The sequence below is a fragment of the Somniosus microcephalus genome, chromosome 26 (genome assembly GCF_052327205.1).
Source record: "Somniosus microcephalus isolate GS21.2 chromosome 26, FLI_Smic_1.0, whole genome shotgun sequence".
Lineage (NCBI taxonomy): Eukaryota > Metazoa > Chordata > Chondrichthyes > Squaliformes > Somniosidae > Somniosus > Somniosus microcephalus.
The window spans coordinates 36,868,051-36,882,575 of NC_141012.1; positions in this window are offsets into that span (position 1 = coordinate 36,868,051).

Consider the following 14,525-nt stretch of genomic DNA (forward strand, 5'->3'; position numbering starts at 1 on the left):
TCGGAGCTCCGGCTCTCAATTCTGCGTTGACATCCAGCAGGATACTTGCATGTGTGGGTGGCACCCCCCCCCTCGTATGGGTTGTGGGAGCCCATAAAACCCTCCCGCCATAGGACTAACCACCCTAATGGCTGGTACGAAGATGGTTACGGTCAGGGAAGGAGCATTAAACGCAGCCAGAAATCCTTCCACCACTTCATACAGTTCCCCAAAGGGAACAGTGTGAAGACACATACGACGAACTGTACAGATGATAGGGTAGAAATTCTGATCAGTGTTGTTCTCATATGATCCTTGCCACAGTCATAGCAAATTCTTCTCTGTGTATTTTAAAGCAGGCATTAAACCGTTTAAAATAATTGGATTAGTAACTGCATTAAAATTTGGTAAGAGTGTGCTAGGTTTTGTAGGAGAACAGTGCCGATTGGAATTGCTACCTTGGTGAGTATCAGTGGACTGGTCAACCTTGAGCCTGAAACTCTTCTGACCTGTCATCCAAATTCACACACTTTCCAGCAGTTCTTCCAGGGTCAGGAGCAGGAATCCAGCCCCAGGGTGTTGGAGCTGACTGTAGCATTCCGAGCACCATCAGCTAACTTAGAACAGACACATATTTTTTGCAAAATCTTGCAAAGGTTCCAAAAATGTCTTTTGCCCGTTCACTCGGGGTGATTTTCTTCCCGTTTGTACCCAGGAATGCTCAGTTCTCAGGCACAAAGCAGAGGGAAAAGGGCCAGGAACCTGCGATCACCAAGATTCCACAACAATCAGCTCATTACTTTTGCATAAGCACTAAAACAGTCGCTTTGATTCATTGGAATGTTTGCTTCCATAAAGCAAACATCGACCTATTGATTCTCTCTATTCTAATATACTGATTCAGTACCAAAGGCCAATTAGAAGTGATAAGTCCACATAAGATCCTAAAACTAAAGGAAATCAGTAGGATTAATGAAGTGAGATTTATTCTTCCTGCATGTTTACTGCGTTAGGAGCTGAATCTGTTCTTCGATAGCAAAATACTGCAGATGCTGAAAATCCAAAATAACAACAGAGAATGCTGGAAAAACTCAGCAGGTCAGGCAACATCCGTGGAGAGAAATTTGAGTTGACGTTTCGGGTTGAAGAAGGGTTTCAACCCGAAACGTCAACTCAAATTTCTCTCCACGGATGTTGCCTGACCTGCTGAGTTTTTCCAGCATTCTCTGTTGTTATTTTGAATCTGTTCTTCGTTTTGTTAAAATACTGCCTTACCATCCAAAGTTGTTTCGAATATAAAAAAAGGCCGCGTACTGTGTGGAATATGCAACATATAACTGCAATGCGGTTTCATCTGTATAGGATTACAAAAATGTACCTATAAAAGGTGCACACTTCTGGTCTCTCAACATCATTCCCTGTCAAATAAACTCTTTGGGCGCAAAATCCGGATCCGTAGCACCCGATTTTTTGGTGTGAGTCCTGCCGGGCACCATATTGGTGAGTGTGTTAGCGTGCACGCAGTGAGTGTCTGCCAGAGGTATGCAGAGTCAGTTAGCGGGCAATGCTGATTTGATGCCAGCGCTGCCATTTTTGAGCTCAATGTTCCAGCTAATGCCCTCTCTTAACCTTGCACAGCTGAACACGCGTTCAGCAGCAGGAAGGACCCCCCGCCAGCGCTATTTAAAGGGATCATCACCTACTTACAGGTTAGTTGCTGATTGATATCTATGGGCTGTTGCTACAATTCTACAAGTGAATTGGTGCGTTTTATAGTTATTTAAAGTTGCTAAAGTCTACAGGGAGTGGTGTGGCATGTGCTGAAGGACATTTTGCTGACTTCAAGGCTTCTGCACCAACCACTTGTTGACAAACATGGGCGTAGTAGTCAGCATTGCCCTTGGAATACAGCATGACTTGAAGAATGAACAGAGGCCACGCAGAGCAGGACAAGCTGCTGGAAGAGCAGAGAGGAGGAAGTGTGTTCAGGGAGCAATTCTCCTACCTGAAACCTCAACGAGCAACAATGTGTGAGGCGTCTGCTCTTCAGCAAGGACGTCCTCACTGAAATCTGCCAGCTACTGCAGCCACAACTGCAACCTCAGAGCAGGGTGAGGACCGCATTGCCAGTGGCTGTGAAGGTGACCATAGCGATGAACCTTTATGCATCAAGCTCCTTCCAGGCTGGAGCTGGAGATATTTGCAACCTCTCACAGTTTGCCGTGCACTGTTGTGTAAGGGAGATCATTGTGGCTCTGTATTCAAAGAGAATTGACTACATTTTCTCTTTACAGAGACCAGCAGGTGGAGTGAGCATGCAGCTTCGCTAGGATTTTAGGCTTCCCCATGGTGCAGGGTACAATTGACTGCACGCATGTCACTTTGCAGGCACCGCATGTCAACTCTGACACGTACCGGAACTGAAAGGGATTCCACTCTCTCAACGTCCAGCTGGTGTGTGACCATTGGCAGCGCAGCATGCAGGTCAATGCCCGATATCCTGGCAGCAGTCATGATGCCTTCATTCTGCGGCAATCTGCTCTGCCACCTGCATTTGAGCCACCACGGCAAACCAAAGGGTGGCTCCTGGGCAACAAGGGCTATCGGCTGACGACACGGCTCATGATTCCGGTGTGCGACCCACGCACATGTGGGCAGCATGCAAACAATGAAAGCCATGCTGCCACACAAAATGTGATAGGGCAGACCATTGGCGTGCTGAAACAATGCCTCCGCTGCCTGAATCGCTCTGGAGGGGCCCTGCAGTAATCGGCAGAGTGAGTGTCAAGATTTGTGGTGGTCCTCAACATTCTGCACAGTCTCGCCATCATGAGGGCACAGCCCTTGCCACCAACTTTACGGTGACCAGCTGAGGAGCAGGAGCATGAGGAGGAAGAGGAGGAAGCGGAAGAGGTGGAGGAGGAGGAGGAAGAAGGGAGGCGGCAACTTAGACAGCTACTTTCTGGCCGGCCTGTCCATGAAGAACTCACCCGAGCACAATACCAGTAAATGCAACCCAAATTCCCAATTCACCAGCATTCCCACACCTTACCTTCCCTCTGTAGTAGTACAGTCTAGCTTTAAGTGGTGCTAACCTCTCACGATATTAGGCCCCCTGCTGGCGCGTACAGCCAATGAACAGCACGGCTAGCGCTGGCTGCACACTACATTGGCGAACTGCCTGTATCACATTGAACGGGAGCGGGTGAATTGTGCATTGTGATCCCTGCACCCGTTTTCATGGGCTATCAGATTTAGCCCATCTCTAGTCACAATACACTTGCAAATTTGAAGATGTTTATACTTCAAAATCTCACGTCCAGTCTATGGAATTATATACCCAACTGGAACTTTACCACAGACAAGGTGAGAGCAGCAGGAAAGAACATTCAACAAGTAGGGTCACAGCAAATAAGAATTTTTCTAAGGATAGTGGATCAAGTTTTAGATGCTTTCAAAGTCCATTTTTCGTTTAACTTGCATCTGTGCCTCAGTGTTCTGAAGTTACCATCGCTGATTTTGTAAAACAAGCATGGTGTTTTTTTAATTGAATTTCTATTTTGCTGAAAAGCGAATTATACAACTTTATTTTGGTCGACCAGGTGTCCGACACGCGTGGACACCCATCACCATGTTTAAGGGTCTCCTAATCAAGCTACTGAGAAATCTACACCTGAGTGTACCACGATAGTGCTGCAGTTTGACCAGCTAAAACTGCACAGCCTCAGAGCACTGGTAAGCTTCTCGCTGCTTGACCAGCTCGGACTGGTCTACATGTTAGGGCATTGGCTTGCAAGGTTATTTGGTGTCGAGTAAGAAGAACCCCCCATTTTGGTAGAAAGAATGAGGAGAGGAAATATAAACTAAAGGGTACAATCCTAAAGGGGGTGTATGAACAGAGAGACCTGGGGGTATATGTGCACAAATCATTGAAGGTGGCAGGGCAGGTTGAGAAAGCAGTTAAAAAGGCTTACTGGATCCTGGGCTTCATGAATAGAGGTATAGAGTACAAAAGTGTGGAAATTATGATGAACCTGTGGCGACACGCCACCAATGGACATAATCCGCTCACGGCGGCACGGACAGTTTAAGCAGACGCTCCCAGCTGGGGGCCCTTTCCTCCAGCAACTTGTTTCCCGCAGGGACAGGCTGCCGGGAGCACTTCCTGTCTGGGGAGTATTTAAGTCGCTGCGCGGGCTTTTCCAGTTCCTCTTTGCCATGAGGTTGATTAAAGCAGTTGTGTTTCACTAACTCTGGTCTCGACTCCCACGTTTGCTGCGGTATCTCAACACTGGTGACCCCGACGCTCAGGACGAATCCTAAGCTAGCATGGCGGATACAAATGCAGTCACGGTTAAACTACCGGACTTTTGGGAGAACCTGGCCGAAGCCTGCTTTGTTCAAGCCGAGTCCAGATTCCGGCTGAAAAACATTACAGTCGACGCCATGAAGTACGACTACCTCATCGCCTCTCTCACCTACGCCACAGTCCCCAAGGTTTGGGCAGCGCTGCAGGAGCCACCAGTGGAAGGCAAGTACGAACATCTGAAGGCCGCTCTCCTTAAAAAATTTCAAACGTCCTCTTACCAACGCAACTGCCAACACCTCGACCTCCCCGGCCTTGGTGACGCTTCATCGTCGGATCTGCTTTCCCACATGCTGTCCCTCTCGGACGACAAAAACACCGGCGCCCTCTTTCGCACGCTTTTCATTCGGCAGCTTCCCGCCAGCATCCGCCCGCTCATTGTGGAATCCAACGCGGCGCACGGGGTATCACGCTGGCCGCAGCCAATGGCTCTGACATCTGCACATATGGCACCCGCATGGTCACGCTCGACCTCGCAGGCCGCCGCTACCGCTGGGAGTTCCTCACAGCCAGGGTCCTCTGCCCACTCATCGGCGCTGACTTCCTACGCGCCCACGGCCTCCTTGTCGACATTCCGAGGCACCGCCTCATCGACATCAACACTATGGCCCCCATCCCTGGCGCATTCACCCCGGCCCGTTCGGCCGGCCTGACGACCTACTGCTTCGCCAGAGCCACGGACAACTACTCGGCACTTCTAGCCGAGTTCCCCACCCTCACTAACCCGACCTTTTCGGCCAAAGCCGCCAAACACGGTGTGGAGCACTATAACCCCACCACCGGCCCCCCGGTTTCTGCCCACGCCCGCAGACTCAACCCGGCCAAGCTGGAAATCGCACGGGCCGAGTCCACCACCATGGAACAACTCGGCATCATCCGCCGCTCCAGCAGCCCTTGGGCCTCACCCCTCCACATCGCCCCCAAGCCCGGCGGAGGCTGGCGCCCTTGCGGGGACTACCGCCGCCTCAATGACGCCACCACCCCCGACCGATACCCGGTGCCACACATCCAGGACTTCTCGGCCCGACTGGCCGGACGAACCGTCTTTTCCAAGGTCGACCTGGTGCGCGGTTACCACCAAGTCCCCGTACACCCCGCGGACATCCCCAAAACGGCCGTCATCACCCCATTCGGCCTGTTCGAGTTCCTGAGGATGCCCTTCGGCCTCAAGAATGCAGCCCAGGCTTTCCAGCGCCTTATGGACTCAGTCCTCCGGGACCTGAACTTCCTATTCGTCTATCTAGACGACATTCTCGTGGCCAGCTCCTCCAAACAGGAACACCTCGAACACCTTCGCCTCCTGTTCGGGCGCCTAGCCCAACACGGGCTCATCCTCAGCCCGGCGAAGTGCCAATTCGGCCTAACCGAGATCGATGTTCTCGGTCACCACATCAACCCTGCTGGGACCGCCCCCTGCCCAACAAGGTGCAACCGTCCAGCAATTCCCCCGCCCCAAAACCATCAAGGGCCTCCAGGAGTTCCTTGGGATGGTGAACTTCTACAACAGGTTCATCCCCAGAGCTGCAGCCCTCATGAAGCCCCTATACGACTCCCTCCGAGGTAATTCCGGCAAGATGGCCGTAGCCTGGACCACTGACACGTCAGCCGCCTTCGACGCCACCAAAAACGCGCTCGCCGACGCCACCCTGCTCGCGCACCCGAGGGCCGATGCCCGGGTCGCGCTCACCACCGACACCTCCGACCACGCGGTCGGAGCCGTGTTCGAGCAGTGGGTCAATGGCGCGTGGCAGCCACTTGCCTTCTACAGCCGCCAACTGCGCCCCCGGAGGTCAAATACTCTACTTTCGACCGCGAGCTTCTCGCGCTCCACCTGTCGGTCTGCCATTTCAGGTTCCTCCTGGAGGGCCGCCCCTTCACCGCGTACGTGGACCATAAGCCGCTCACATACGCGATGGCCAAGCACACCGAACCCTGGTCCGCTAGGCAGCAACGCCAGCTCGCGGCCATGTCCGAGTTTACTACGGACATCCAGCACGTCTCCGGTAGAGACAACGTTGTCGCCGACTGCCTTTCCTGTCCCGCCATCTGCGCGAATCACCTCGCGGTCGACGACGCGCAACTAGCAGCGGCCCAGCTCACGGACCCAGACCTCCTCTCGGCGGCTACCAGCCTGCCAGGGCTACGCCTAGCCAAGGTCGCACACAGGCCCGAAGCCACGGCAGCCACTTGCGACGTCTCACTCGGCCAACCCAGGCCGGTCGTCCCTGCAACCTGGCGCCGCCGCATCTTCGACGCGCTACACGCGCTCTCCCATCCGGGTGCCCGCGCATCCGTCAAACTCCTCTCCCAGCGTTTCGTCTGGCGCGGCCTCAGCAAAGATGTTCTGACTTGGGCCACCTCCTGCCTCGCCTGCCAATGGGCTAAGGTACAGCTACACACAAAAGCACCCTGGGAGACTTCGAGGTACCCAGCCGCCGCTTCGACCACGTACACGTCGACATCGTCGGTCCTCTGCCGCCATCGCAAGGCCAAACTTATCTCCTCACGATGGTTAACCGCTACACACGCTGGCCTGAGGCAGTGCCGCTGCCCTCCACCACCACAGCCGACATCGCCAGGGCGTTCGTTAACACCTGGGCCGCAAGGTTCGGCGTACCAGCCGACATAACCTCCGACAGAGGCGCCCAGTTCACCTCCGAACTCTGGACGGCCACAGCACGCAACCTCGGGGTGATGCTCCACCGAACCACGGCATACCACCAGCAGGCCAATGGGCTGTGTGAACGCTTCCACAGGTCACTCAAGGCCTCACTCCGCGCCGGCCTGCAGGACAGTACCTGGACTGACCGCCTACCATGGGTGCTACTAGGCCTACGCACCGCGGTCAAGGAAGACCTCCAGTCCTCGGCAGCGGAGTTAGTTTACGGACAACCGCTGCGCGTCCCAGGCGAATTCCTTCCGGAGGCTACCATGCCTTGGTCGGCTGAACAGCAGCGGCTCAACTCTTTCTCTTCCGCTCAACAGTTCTCCCCACTTCCGGTCAACCGACACGGCGAACTCACACCTCATGTCCCGCCAAACTTACAGCAGGCACGCTTCGTCTTCGTGCGACACGCGCGCACCGCGGACCCCTGCGACCCCCGTACGATGGACCGTACGAGGTACTACAAACCGGGGACAAGGTCATCAAGCTGCGACTCGGCGACAGGGTCGACACAGTCTCCATCGACCGGCTCAAACCAGCACACACAGAACCAAGGGAACAGGTCCCCGTGGCCTGACCTCCAACTAGAGGCCGTCCCACCAGCAAGCGAGCACAGCCGGCGGCGAACCGCCCGGCCCCACCAACTAGACCGGCGACCACTCAGAGCCGCTCCGGCAGAACCATTAGACCACCGTTATGACTCGTCCACTCCTCCTAAGCGGATTCTGGGGGGAGCTCTGTGGCAACACGCCACCACTGGACATAATCCGCTCACGGCGGCACGGACAGTTTAAGCAGACGCCCCCAGCCGGGGGTCCTTTCCTCCAGCAATTTGTTTCCGGCAGGGACAGGCTGCCGGGAGCACTTCCTGGCTGGGAAGTATTTAAGTCGCTGCGCGGGCTTTTCCAGTTCCTCTTTGCCATGAGGTTGATTAAAGCAGTTGTGTTTCACTAACTCTGGTCTCGACTCCCACGTTTGCCGCGGTATCTCAACAAACCTGTATAAAACACTCAACTGGAGTATTGTGTCCAATTCTGGGCACTGCACTTTAGGAAGGATGTGAAGGCCTTAGAGAGGGTGCAGAAAAGATTTACGAGAATGATTCCAGGGATGAGGGACTTCCGTTACATTGATCGACTAGAGAAGCTGGGGTTGTTCTCCTTAGAGCAGCGAAGATTGAGAGGAGATTTGATAGATTGTTCAAAATCATGAGGGGTCTGGACAGAGTAGATAGAGGGAAACTGTTCCCATTGGTAGAGGAGTCGAGAACCAGAGGACACAGATTTAAGGTGACTGACAAAAGAACCAAAGGCGGCATAAGAAAATCCTTTTTGGGCTGGATTTTGCCAGGCCTGGGGAGGCGGGTTTGGAGGGCGGGACTGCCGGGAAAATGACAGAATTTGGGGGCAGGTGCCCAACCCGCTCCCAACCCGCCTCCATGCCATCTTGCCAGGAGGTGGGTAGCCGACCCGCGCCGGGTCCCGCCTTTAATGCCAATTAACTGCCTATTAACAGGTAGTTAACTGGCAGTTTTTTGGCTAATCCCCATTTTGAGCCCTGAAGTGTGGGCTTCCCGACTGCTCCGAACCTCGCCAGGGTCAGCGAGGTGGGCCATCGGTCTGCGGGGGTCGGAGGGGCCGAGATGTCCGGTGTGCAGGTGAGTAATTGGTGCATGTGTGCAGAGGGAAGTGTGTGAGGTGTGTGTAAAGTGTTTTAATAAGATTTACTTACCTTTACTTCTTCCTGCGGGCTTCCTCCCTTCAGATCTCGGGAGTCCCTCAGCTCACCAGCACAGAAAGCAGAATGGCCGCTGAACTGTCAAAAGCTGTAGCATTCTGCTTTCTGGTCAGGAAGGCTTTCTAATTGAGTCTTGAGTAAAGACACAACTTAGAAGACAGATTGTCAGTGTTTGACAGCTTCACAGAGCTGTCAAACGATGACATTCCATCTGTCAAAAGCTCGTGACAGATGAAACGGCACTCGCTGGCGTCACCTGTAACTGGCTTTCCCTTAATTGGCCTGCTAAGCCTGCTGGGCGGGCTTAACAAGGTCAATCAAGGGAAAGTAGCGTGGATTGGCCACAAGTCGATGGAGGCGGGACTAAAACTCAACAAGTGGGAGTCCCGCCTCCAAAAGCTCCCCATTGACAAAATCCAGCCCTTTTACTCAGCGAGTGGCTAGGATCTGGAATGCACTGCCTGAAAGGGTGGTGGAGGCTGACTCAATCACGGCTTCCAAATTTCAAAAGGGAATTTGATAAATACCTGAAGGAAAAAAAATTGCAGGCCTACGGGGAAAAGGCGGCAGAGTGGGACTGGCTGAGGTGCTCTTGCAGAGAGCCAGCACGGGCTCAACGGGCCAAATGGCCTTCTTCCGTGCTGTAACCATTCTATGATTCAGTACAGGGCTACCCCTTCAAATTCCATTCATAAACCTAAGTAACTGATGCCCTGGAGTCCTATAGGCTTGCCTGGCTCAGCTGTGAACCCACTAAGTCTACCATAGAGAGTTGACCAGGTTCTAAGCTTCCATCACCAGGATGTTATCCTGGAACCATCTTGACCCAAAAGAAACCATGTTTAACTCCTTCAGCTGTGTCAGTGTGGTTCATTTGGTAGCACCCTCACCTCTGAGTCAGAGGTTGTGGGTTCAAGTCCCACTCCAGGGACTTAAGCACAAAACTCTAAGCTGACACTTCAGTGCAGTACCCCCTCCTCTCCTGAAGATTCTGACTCATGCTGGGATACAGTTACCCTCTGTTCCTCTGGTGTCTGCTGTAGCTCAGTGGTAGCACTCACTCTCCTCCTAGTCAAAATGTCATGGATTCAAATCCCACTCCAGAGACTTGAGCACAAAATCCAGGCTGACACTCCACTGCAGCACTGAGGGAGTGCTGCACCGTCGGAGGTGCCGTCTTTCAGCTGAGACGTTAAAACGAGGCCCCGTCCGATCTCTCAGATGGACGTAAAAGATCCCATGACACTATTTCGAAGAAGAGCAGGGGAGTTATCCCCGGTGTCCTGGCCAATATTTATCCCTCAATCATCATCGCCAAAAACAGATTATCTGGTCATTATCACATTGCTGTTTGTGGGAGCTTGCTGGGTGCAAATTAGCTGCCATATTACCTACATTACAATAGTGACTATGCTTCAATAAAAGGTACTTCATTGGCTATAAAGCACTTTGGAACGTCTGGTGGTCATGAATGGCGCTATATAAATGCAAGTCTTTCTTCTCAAGGAAAATGGTCACGAATAGGTTCTTACACAAATGACACTGGTTTGAGTCCTCACTAACTGGACAGCAGATACTAAGAGCTCCTCATCAACAGCACAACTCACTATAAAGTGTGTGAATGCAGATCACATCATATGGGCATTCCATTGGTTGAAGGTCCTGAGCTTCATCGCCTGCTTTTCTCTCCCATACTTGGCCTCTGGTGTGGTTTTAAACTTTATTTAATTTGGTCTGAAATCATCTGTATATATGGAAATGCTGTAGTCAATAGAGATAATCAGACAAGGCTCAGATAAACAGCAGCTGCCCTGAACTACTCTCTTAGTCGGTGGGCAATTTTTCCGTCCAGTTTAATATGGATGAGTGATTTAGACAGACAGAAATTTGTGCAAAACTCAAGACTTCCAGCCAAAATTCTGAGAATCAATCAACACCTGGACACTTAGAAAGCTTTATCTGGAATCCTAATCACACATCTCTCTGCTGCTCTGCCTCAATAATCCACCAAGGTGCTCATTTCAAATAAAATGAAAAGAGATCTCCACAGCAGCACACTCATTCATTCTAATTTTACACAAAGACACATCTAAAAACCAAAGATACAGCCTCAGTCTACCAAATGAATTTCGACCAAATGAAGTGCAGTCTGAAAATCATGCTGTCTGCAAACAGGAGCTCAGAATGTTCAGTGCCAGGAATACATTTTGTTGATAATGCAACATGTCCAACTATTGTTACTACACCAGTCCGTGGCATTTCTGTGGGCAATCATTGTAAAGATAAACTATCAGTGTTGTTGTTATGAGAATAATTCACAGCATCTTTGTACAAAGTGCTCGTCAAAAAAATTCTCATCCTGATAAATAACTGATGTACTTGTTAAGTGGTAGAAACCAAAACACATGCTGTGTTAATACTCAGTCCATTCAGTACCATTTAATCTAAAGTTTTTATTTTTCAAATGATTTCAGCTTATTTTTATAAGTGGCATTGAATGATATTTTCGGATACAGTGGAGCCTCTGATAATCCTCACTCTTGTGATCCCATCAGCCCGGCTATTTGCCAGAATATATGCAGGACAAACTCCTTTTCACCAGACATTAGCTCACTGTAAGGCTTCTCTTGCTTGTATTTCACCTTTTCTAGGATATAAAATTACATAACCTTCCTGTTGTTGATCGTGTTGCACTTGTCTGATACGCCTGTGAAACCAACATCATTGGATTTTACATTATCCCTCAACTCCTGTTCTCCCCAAGTGGATCCACTCCATCTTGGACGATAACAGGGCTTTCAGTATCATACACCCTAAATGTCATCAGGTTGGCAGTAATCTTGGGTCGCCATATAGCAAAGTATAAAGCAGGAAGCCATTGTCTATGTTAGTACAGTCTACTTTTAATTCAAGGTTGCTTCATTCAAAATATCTGAGCATTCGGTTTCGAGCAATAAATACCCATTTTGTTGTGTTATTTGTGATGATCCGTTCAAGATTTTGGATAATCAATTTTTTGAACACCTAAAATGACTCAATCATTTCCATGCTCGAGATGTAGGCAATGCCGACATTTATTGCCCATATCTAGTTGTTCTGTGAAGGTGGTGATACAACTAAGTGACTTGCTCCAAGTCCAAAATATTCACTAAATTTGGACCTGTACTTTAGTGCAGCATTGAAGGCATGTCAGAGACGCCATCTTTCAGATGAGGTGTTAAACTGAGGCCCCCTCTGTCCTCTACGGTGGACATAAAGGCCTAGAAATTCAGTTCTTAGTGCCAGCCGCGAGCGCCTTAGGAGGAGAAGTGGGGCGCTAAGCAGCTAGCGCCCGGGCGCGGTGCGATCTGCGCCTCTCGTGAACTTCACTCAAGATTTAGCGGCGGTGCAAAACTGCAGTGCCCGCTCAGATGTGTACGCAGATCCTGACGTCATTTCATGGTGCAATGCCCTTGGTGCGCCCTGAACCGGAACGTCAGTGGCGCCACCCTTCTGTGCGCCTGGCGCCCCCAGCGACTGGTAGAGGGGAACGGTTCCCAGTCGCTGCAGGGCGCGGGGGGCGCTAATTAAAGGGGACTCTCTTATGTTCATTAATAAATAGACATTCTTATTATGAACACAGCTAGCTTTTGCTAGACACTTTTATTGAGCACATGTGGACTAGGTACAGTATCTGTATAGGCATCCATCTTGACTGCCTTATAAGTGGCAGCCATTTTGTTCCACTCCTTTCTGTGTGAGAGATGGATATTTGGAGAGAGACAAAGGGAGAGAGCTTTCCAGCTTGACTCAGCACTCGCACAGGTACTTCTGGCTTCAGGCCAGCGCTTTGCACTTGGATTTAACTTTCAGTGCCATAGCCTTGAGTCGCCACATATAATGGGGGCTGCAATGGGTGGAAACGTTGGCTTACTGCATTGCATTCAAAGGGCTCAGAGTCGCCGTGAGAGAGTGCCAGTCATGGCCAGATGGAGAAGGGCCAACAGGCGTCGGCACAGGAGGCCTTACCCACCCAGGGTATACCGCCAGCAGTTCCCATATCTGAACATGTCTGAGGAGCAGTGTGTTCGGAGGCTGCGATTCAGAAGGGAGGTGGTCACTGAGATCTACCACCTGCTTCGCAGAGATCTGCAGCCACAGCTGAGAAGCAGGACATCTCTGTTGGTGGCAGTGAAGGTGACGGTGGCTCTCAACTTCTATGCCACCGGCTCCTTCCAATCCGCTACTGGGGACATTGCCAACATCTCCCAGTTCGCGGTACATTGCTGCATCCGCCAGGTGACCAATGCCCTTTTCAGAAGGAGACATCAGTACATCTCCTTCCCCATGACCCGGGACAAGCAGCAAGAGCGTGCAATGGGATTTGCAGGAATAGCAGGCTTCCCCATGGTCCAGGGCGCCATTGACTGCATGCATGTGGCTTTGCGGGCACCTCTACAGAATGCCAAGGATTACCACAACTGGAAGGGCTACCATTCGCTCAACGTCCAGTTGGTGTGTGACCACAGGCAGCTCATACTAGCTGTCAATGCCCGCTTTCCAGGCAGCAGCCACGATGCCTTCATCCTGCGCCAGACTTCTGTGGCAGACATTTTCGAAGCCCAGGCTCACCCACCAGGATGGGTTCTCGGGGACAAAGGCTATCCTTTGTGCACCTGGCTGATGACCCCGCTCCGTGCGCCCAGCACCCCTGCTGAAGAGCAATACAATGACAGCCATCAAGCTACCAGGAACATCATTGAGCACACAATCGGCGTGCTCAAGCAACGGTTCCGCTGTCTGGATCATTCCGGGGGAGCCCTACAGTACTCGCCTGAGCGAGTCTCCCATTTCATTCTAGTGTGCTGCATGCTGCACAACCTGGCTATCCTCAGGACTCAGCCACTGCCAGCAGACATTGGAGGACCACCAGAGGAGGAGGAAGAGGAGGAGGAGGAGGAGGAGGAGGAGCACCAAGACGGGAGGGAGGCACAAAGTGCAAGGGCCGTCCGTCGGTGGCTTATTGCAACTCGATTCTAGGCCCCCTCTCAGGGAATGGCTTGTGCCAATGAAAGAAGATGAATGGAGCTGCTCCGCAAGCCCTCAGCCGATCAAGGCAACAAATAGTTCAAAATGCAAACATGGACAATGTGATTAAAGAAAATTTATTACTGTGCAAACTCTGTGCCCTTCCTGCATGACAAACTAATTCAGATAAACCCCCCAAAAAACAGTCAGAGTCATAACTGGCTCTCACAACCTTCAGAAAATGAAAAAAACAGTTAAACAAAAATGACCATGATCCTCGACCTTTATAAAAACAAACACAACAATCTCGGCCTTCATAAAAAACAAACACAACAGTCTGGGCCTTCATAAAAAACAAACACAAGTCTCGGCCTTCATATATAAAAAAAAACTTCTCGGCCTCATATATAAAAAAAACATTTGGCCACACCTTCTACTTTTTCCCCTGCGAGGGTGATCCGCCTCGCTTCCGTGAGTGGCCCCTTCCCACCCTGCAGCTCCTCCTCAATGGGACCCCAGTGGCTGCAGCAAGGCTGGGGGAAGGCTGTTGAGGGTCAGATGGTGAGACGGCAGATGCCCTTGGGGGACGGCCTGGACCAGCTCTGGGCCTGGAGGGCCCGGCTGCTGACTGCTCCAACTCTGCTTGGGCGGCAGCAGTCTGCCCTATAGGTGGTGGCAGCTGCAGTGGAGAAGTGACAGTATTGGCTGCAGGAATGCTGCCAACCTGACAGAGCACAGGCACTCCCTGGTCAGCTGATACACTGGCACTTG